The following is a 7506-nucleotide window of genomic DNA, read 5'->3' on the forward strand; positions in this document are numbered from 1 at the left end:
GGATCGGGGTAAGTATCGGTCGCCGCTTGAGCAATCAATGCCGCTTGGTCCCTTGCTATGTCGGCCCTTGTTCTTCTTCCGGCCATTTTGATGATTGGAAGAGATTGGTGAAGGTTGGAGGGAGTTTGATTGAGTTTTAATGGAGTTAGGGTTGAAAAGGGGGAAAAATTATGGAGGAATGAAGAAGGAAGAAAGAGGAAATGAATTGAAGAAATGGGGAAACACGGGTTATAAATTTGCGTCTGAATGTGTGTTTTGCCGGTTGGCGAACCCAAGAACCGGTCTCGCCGGAAAACACACTCCCTCATTTTCTATTTTTCAAATTCTTCTTCAAAATCTTTGACCTCATTGCCGGTGGACCAACCGGCTGCCGGTCCACCGGCAAAAAACACTCTTCTCAATTGATTTTCCCAAATACCGGTGTGTTATGCCGGTGAGCCGTGCCGCCTACCGCAAAAAACACACTCCTCACTCAAAAATCCAACTTCCCAGCTTCATAATATGAGTGTTTTACCGGTGCGGTTCTTGCGCCTACCGGCAAAACACTCCTCTTCACCAATTTTCAAAAATGTGAAAGTCTTCAGTGTGTCTTACCGGTGGGCGGTTCTGTGCCTGCCGCCGCAAAACACACTCCTCAACATCAATTCTCCGTGTTTTCAACTTGCCAGGTGTGTTTATGCCGGTGAGCGGTTGCGCCTACCGGCAAAACACACCACAACTTCAATTTTCCAAAAATTTGTTTGGCCTCGCCGCTGGGTGGACCAACCGGCTGCCGGCCCACCGGCAAAAACACAACACACAGCTATTTTTTTGTTGTGTTCTTCCAATTTGCTCAATTTTTCTTCAACTCAACTTTGAGCTTTTTCATTGACCCCGGGATTCATGTTTTCCACAATTACTCCGACGCATGATGTCGGGATTTCGGGTCAACGAAAATAAAACTTGTGTTCTTCAAAAGTGACCTCCGTCACCAATCCAAATTGACAAAATACGACTCCAAATTCAACTTTGTCAAGAATGTCCAATCCAAACTATCTCACACTCTATCTACATGCATGCTATTTACAAATGGTGGTTCTTGTGGAACACCACCAAACCAAATCACTCTTGAGATTTTCAACTTTCCTTCTCCTCGGGAGGGGTTCCCGAGATAGAGCACTTCAATAGGACCTTTGCTATCACCGTCATAGTATCGCTTGATTCTTTGCCCATTGACCCTAAAAGTTCCCCCTTCTTCACTCCATAGCTCGAAAGCACCATAAGGAAATACTTTCATCACTTTAAAGGGTCCGGACCATCGTGATTTGAGCTTGCCCGGAAACACCTTGATTTTGGAGTTAAAAAGGAGAACAAGGTCTCCAACGCTTACCTCTTTCTTCATGATCTTGGCATCATGCCATTTCTTCGTTTGGTCTTTGTAGATTTTGGAGCTCTCATAAGCCTCCAATCTCAACTCCTCAAGCTCATTCATTTGGAGAAAGCGCACTTCTCCCATGCGGCACATCAAAGTCAAAATTCATTTCTTTAAGAGCCCACCAAGCCTTATGCTCCAACTCCACCGGCAAATGGCAAGCTTTTCCGTACACAAGTTTATACGGGGTGGTGCCAAGTGGTGTCTTGAAGGCGGTTCTCAATGCCCATAAGACATCCGGGAGCTTTTGGGACCAATCTTTCCGGCTCTTGTTGGTGACTTTCTCCAAAATGGCTTTAATTTGGCGGTTAGAAACCTCCACTTGCCCACTAGTTTGAGGGTGGTAGGCAAGTGCGGTTTTGTGCCGCACTCCATGTGATTCAAGTAGAGCTTTGAAGGTACTTTTGCGGAAATGAGATCCGCCATCACTTATCACTACTCTTGGTGTTCCAAACCTTGGAAAAATCGTGCCTTTAAAAAGCTTCATTACAACCTTGCTATCATTGGTGGGGGAGGCAACCGCTTCAATCCATTTGGATACATAGTCCACCGCAACCAAGATGTATTCATTTCCACAAGAGTTGGGAAAGGGTCCCATGAAGTCTATGCCCCAACAATCAAAAAGCTCAATCTCCAATATGTTAGTCAAGGGCATCTCACTTCTCTTCCCAATGTTCCCAACTCTTTGACAAGCATCACAAGATTTAACCAAGTAGTGAATGTCTTTGAACATGGAGGGCCAATAAAACCCACCTTGGAGGATCTTGGCAATAGTTCTAGAGGTGGCCAAGTGTCCCCCATAGGCGGAATTGTGAACCCGGTCCACAATCTCTAAGACCTCCTCTCTCGAAACACATCTCCGGAACATTCCATCCCCACACTTGCGAAACAAATGTGGGTCATTCCAAAAGTATCTCCTAGCATCATTTCTCAACTTCCGCCTCTCTCTTGGTTCCATTTCATCCGGCAAGAAACCACTCACAATGTAGTTTGCAAGATCCGCAAACCAAGGGGTCTTGGCGGTAACTTCCATGAGTCCATCATCCCGCAACCACTCATTTATGGGTCCACTCTTGTCTTGTATCCCATGGTCTTCAACGGTCAATCTAGATAAGTGGTCGGCAACAACATTTTCCGAACCGGCCTTATCCTTAATCTCTAAATCAAATTCTTGAAGAAGAAGGACCCATCTCAAGAGCCGGGGCTTCGCATCTTTCTTCACCATCAATTGTCTCAAGGCGGTGTGATCGGAGTAAATCACCACCTTAGACCCAACAAGGTATTGCCGAAATTTCTCCACGGCATGAACAATCGCCAACATTTCCTTTTCGGTAGTAGCATATCCACATTGAGTTTGATCAAGAGTCTTGCTTGTGTAATATATCACATGATGCTTCTTATCCACAACTTGCCCAAGCACCGCACCAACCGCGAAGTCCGAAGCATCACACATTATCTCAAAGGGAAGATTCCAATCCGGAGACCGGATTATCGGTGCCGTGACCAATGCTCTCTTCAACCTATTGAAAGCTTCAAGACAAGAATCATCAAACACAAAGAGGGAATCCTTGAGGAGTAATGAGGTTAGGGGCTTTGCTATTTTTGAAAAATCCTTGATAAAACGCCGATAAAACCCGGCATGGCCTAGAAAACTTCTCACTTCCTTAACATTGGAAGGGGGTGACAAGTTCTCTATAACGGCAACCTTAGCACCATCAACCTCAATACCCCTACTAGAGACAATGTGCCCGAGTACAACCCCTTCCTCTACCATAAAATGGCATTTTTCCCAATTGAGGACGAGGTTGTGCTCCTCACATCTCTTCAACACACTAGTCAAGTTCTCTAGACCATGATCAAATGAGTCTCCATGGACACTAAAGTCGTCCATGAAGACTTCCATGCTTTTCTCTAGAAAGTCCGAAAAGATTGCCATCATGCACCTTTGAAAGGTACCGGGCGCATTACAAAGCCCGAATGGCATCCTACGGTAGGCATAAACTCCTATTGGACAAGTGAAGGTCGTCTTCTCTTGGTCATCCGGGTGGATGGGAATTTGGAAAAACCCGGAATAACCGTCTAAGAAGCAATAGTAAGCATGCCCCGCGAGTCTCTCTAGCATTTGGTCAATGAAGGGAATTGGGAAGTGGTCTTTGAGGGTGGCGGCATTGAGCTTGCGGTAGTCAATACACATTCGCCACCCGGTCACGGGTCTAGTGGGTAAGGTGGTGCCATCCTCTTGTTCAACCATTTGTACCCCCCCCTTTTTGGGTACCACATGAACCGGACTAACCCATTTGCTATCGGTAATTTGGTATATGATACCGGCCTCTAGGAGTTTCAACACTTCATTTTTCACCACCTCGGCCATCTTTGGGTTAATCCTCCTAAGACCATCAACTTTGGGTTGACTCCCCTCTTCCAAAACTATTCTATGCATGCACAAACTCGGACTTAAACCTTTGATGTCATCAATGCTATACCCAAGTGCTCCTCTATGAGTTTTCAAGATTTCCAAAAGCTTCTTTTCTTGGGACTCACTTAGGTTAGCATTAACGATCACCGGATAGGTCTCTCCCTCATCAAGAAAAGCATATTTGAGTGAGGGAGGCAAGGGTTTGAGTTGTACCTTTGGAGGGAGAAAGCCCTCCACTTTCTTTAATAGTTCCTCATCGACTTCGTGATCCTCTTTCATTGCCTCATCATGCAAAGAGATTTGAAAAACCTCTTCCATCTCCGCCTCTTCACGGGCTACTTCGTGCACTACTTCATCAATTACCTCGATTGTGCTCAACCTTTCTATACTTGGACCTTTCATCAAATTTGGCAAGTTAAATTCGGTTTTGTTGCCCTCAATTTGGAAGGTTAGCCGCCCATTCTTCACATCAATGAGTACTCCTCCGGTAGCCAAAAATGGCCTACCTAGGATGATGGGAGTGTGGCTATCCTCCGGAATATCAAGGACAACAAAATCGGTGGGAATCAAAAACTTTCCAACCTTGACGGGCACGTCCTCAAGTACCCCCATAGGGCGCTTGACAGACCTATCCGCCAATTGGAGAGTCATGGTAGTGGGAGCCAAGTTTTGAATGCCAATCCTTTTTGCAACTTTCAAAGGAATAACACTAACACTTGCTCCCAAGTCACAAAGAGCTCTAGAGATAGGAACACCGCCAACTACACAAGGAATGGAGAAGCTTCCCGGGTCACCAAGTTTAGTGGGCAATTTGTTAAGGATATGAGCACTACATGCTTCTTCCATAGCCACTATTTCTTGGTCACCCAAGACTCTTTTCTTTGTCAAAATGTCTTTTAAAAATTTTGAATAGGTTGGCATGTTCATTATCACCTCCGTAAAGGGTAGGGTAACCTCAAGTTTCTCAAGCATATCACAAAATTTGGCATACTTGAGGTTTTCCCTACTCTTTATGGCTCTTGAAGGGTAAGGAATTTTAGAAACAAGTTGGGAATTGGAAGATACCTTTGGAGGAGCCGAACTTTTTGTTACCTTTTTAGAATGTTGCAAAGGTATTTCTTCAATAGCTTCCTCCTCATAAGGGAGGTCTTCCACATATCCATCAACATCCTTGTCCACTTGAATTCCTTTTCTAGTCAAATCTTCACAAGCTTTCTTTCCTTTGGTGTCTTCATTAGCTTTACCCGAAGCCTCAATGGGTGAGCTTTCTTCTTCATCATCCATTTCTACCTCATTCCCCTTGGGATCTTCATCAACTTCCAACTCAAGATCTTTGTAAGGGTCCTCAAGCTCTAAACCACTCCTTAGCACTACCGCATGAGCATGGTGGCTATTTGAGGCATCTTTGGAGCTTTGTCCTTGAGCCAACAAACCACCGGGTGGCCTTTGAGGGTTAGCCATAGCATGAGAAGCCATCCTAGATTCCATTTCCCTCATGTCCTTAAGAAATGTAGCTCTCAAGTTTGCTTGTTCTTGTTGAGTAGCTTTTGCAAAGTTAGCTATCTCTTGGCTATGTTGAAGTTGCATGTTCTTAATCATCTTCAAAAGCTCCACTTGAGAGAGCTCACCTTGGGGTTCTTGATGAGGTTGGTTGGCTATGGGTAAAGGGAACCCATAGTCATATCTAGCATTTGAACCTTGGTTGTTGTTTTGCCCCACTTGTAGGTTACCTCTCGGACCATAGTTGTTGAAATTTGATCCTTGACCTTGTTCTTGAGACCCTTGAACATACCCTTGCCCAAATCCTTGATTTGCTTGATTTACTTAATTCCCTTGGTAAAACCCTTGGTTGCCTTGGTTTCCTCCAAACTCTTGGTGCCCTTGTTGTTGGTTGCCATAGTTTTGGGGTGGATTGTTGCTTGACCATTGGTTTTGATTTCCAAAATTATTTCTTGGGTTTGGGAGAATTCCCCTTGGTTGAGAAAAACCGGGTGGATTGGTTTGGGTTTGTGGTTGGAGATGTTGGGGGTTTTGAACATTGGTGCTTTTGTAACTAAAGTTGGGGTGGTTTCTTAACCCGGGGTGGTAGAAATTGGTATTTGGATTGTAGGTGTTTGGCTTGTTGTAAGGAGGCCTTGGTGGCCTAGGATTGTTGTTGTAACTTTGAAAAGCGTTCACCTCTTGGGTATTCTCTTCATAGGCACCATTGTAATTGTTGCCACACAAGTCATATGTATGACCACTTCCTCCACAAAGTTCACAACTCGCGACTTGAGCAACTTCTTCCATGGGCGGCCCATATGAGGTCGCGGCTTGGTTCACTTGATTCTTTGAAAACTTCTCAAATTGCTTTGTGAGCAAGTCGAGCTTGGCATTTGTCTCGGAGTTGGAGGCATTTTCTTTAGGATATTTCCCGTTCCTTCGTAGCATGTTCCCTCTAGAACCATAGTTTGCCTCCGAGTCTACCATTTTTTTGATCAATGCCGTGCCCTCTTCATCATTCAAGTGGTCAAAGCCTCCCCCGCGAGGCATTTACCATCTCCTTAGTTCTTGGTAGTAGAGTTTGGAAGAATGTTTGAGTAATGTACCATTCCGGTATTCCATGGTGGGGGCAACTTGCTATCAAATCTTGATAACGGTCCCAAGCCTCACCTAAGGACTCCCCATCCTCTTGTTGGAACGTATGGATCTCGTTGCGGAGCATCGCGGTCTTTGAGGAAGGGTAGTACTTGGCCATAAATGCTTGGGCTAAGTCATCCCAAGTAGTGAAAGTATCCGGTGGGTGAATGTTCAACCACCGGTCCGCTTTGCCCGTCAAACGAAAAACGGAAACAACATCATTCTCAAGGTGTCTTCGGACACCCCATTCTTCTTCATCATCGATACTTTCCTCTTAAACTTCCGGAGATGAGCATGGGCATCCTCCTCAAGATGACCTCCAAACAAGTCCTTCTCAACTAACCCGACTTGGGCGGGGTGCATTTCAAAATTGTTTGGGGCCAAAGTGCCAAAGTTGATGGGATTACATGAATCATTATGGTTAGGCCGGTTGTGATCTCTAAGAGCCATTTGTGGTGGGTGGTTCGGTTCTTGATGTGGTGGTGTTTGAGGTGGACTATTGTAATTAAGGAAGTTATGAAATGGGTTCTCTACTAAGGTCTCAATTGTGGTATTTGGTTGAATCGTAGTTGTTGTATCAAAATTTTGTGGGATGTGTGAGTTTGGTTGATCAATGTTTGCTTGGGTGGAATTGTTCCTCACTCTTTCAAGAGTCCTAGTCCTCAAGGTTCTAAAAAGCCTTTCGGGGTCGGAGTTGAATAGGAGAGCTTGGTGATTCCTTCTAGGCATACACTTGACAAATCGTAAGTCTCCTAGTGTTTTTACACACTAGGGAAAGGCAAAAATCACACACACTCTACAAACAACAATCAACTACTAAAGCAAAAATGACAATTGAGACAAGATTAAAGCAAAGACTCTAAATAAAACTAAGCATAACCTAACGCCACCCCCGGCAACGGCGCCATTTGATAATAGGAAATTTGTCGTCTACTTCCTATACCAAAACAATTTATAAAACCCGAAAAAGCGTAGTATTTAGTCGGGTCGAACTCAAGGACAAATGGGGTTGCTACAAAGTTCGGTTAAGAGTCAAGTTTAATCAAAATTAAAAGAAAAG

The 7506-nt window shown here is 44.6% G+C and overlaps 1 non-coding gene across 1 annotated transcript; it reads left to right on the forward strand.

The window, feature by feature from the left end:
* Positions 1–6424: 6424 nt before the first annotated feature.
* On the forward strand, positions 6425–6531 carry LOC141615734 (small nucleolar RNA R71). Its single transcript, XR_012530137.1, has one exon. It is a non-coding gene; the product is annotated as a small nucleolar RNA R71 (small nucleolar RNA).
* The last annotated feature ends 975 nt before the right edge of the window (positions 6532–7506 follow it).

The sequence above is a fragment of the Silene latifolia genome, chromosome 11, assembly GCF_048544455.1.
Source record: "Silene latifolia isolate original U9 population chromosome 11, ASM4854445v1, whole genome shotgun sequence".
In the NCBI taxonomy this organism is placed as follows: Eukaryota; Viridiplantae; Streptophyta; class Magnoliopsida; order Caryophyllales; family Caryophyllaceae; genus Silene; species Silene latifolia.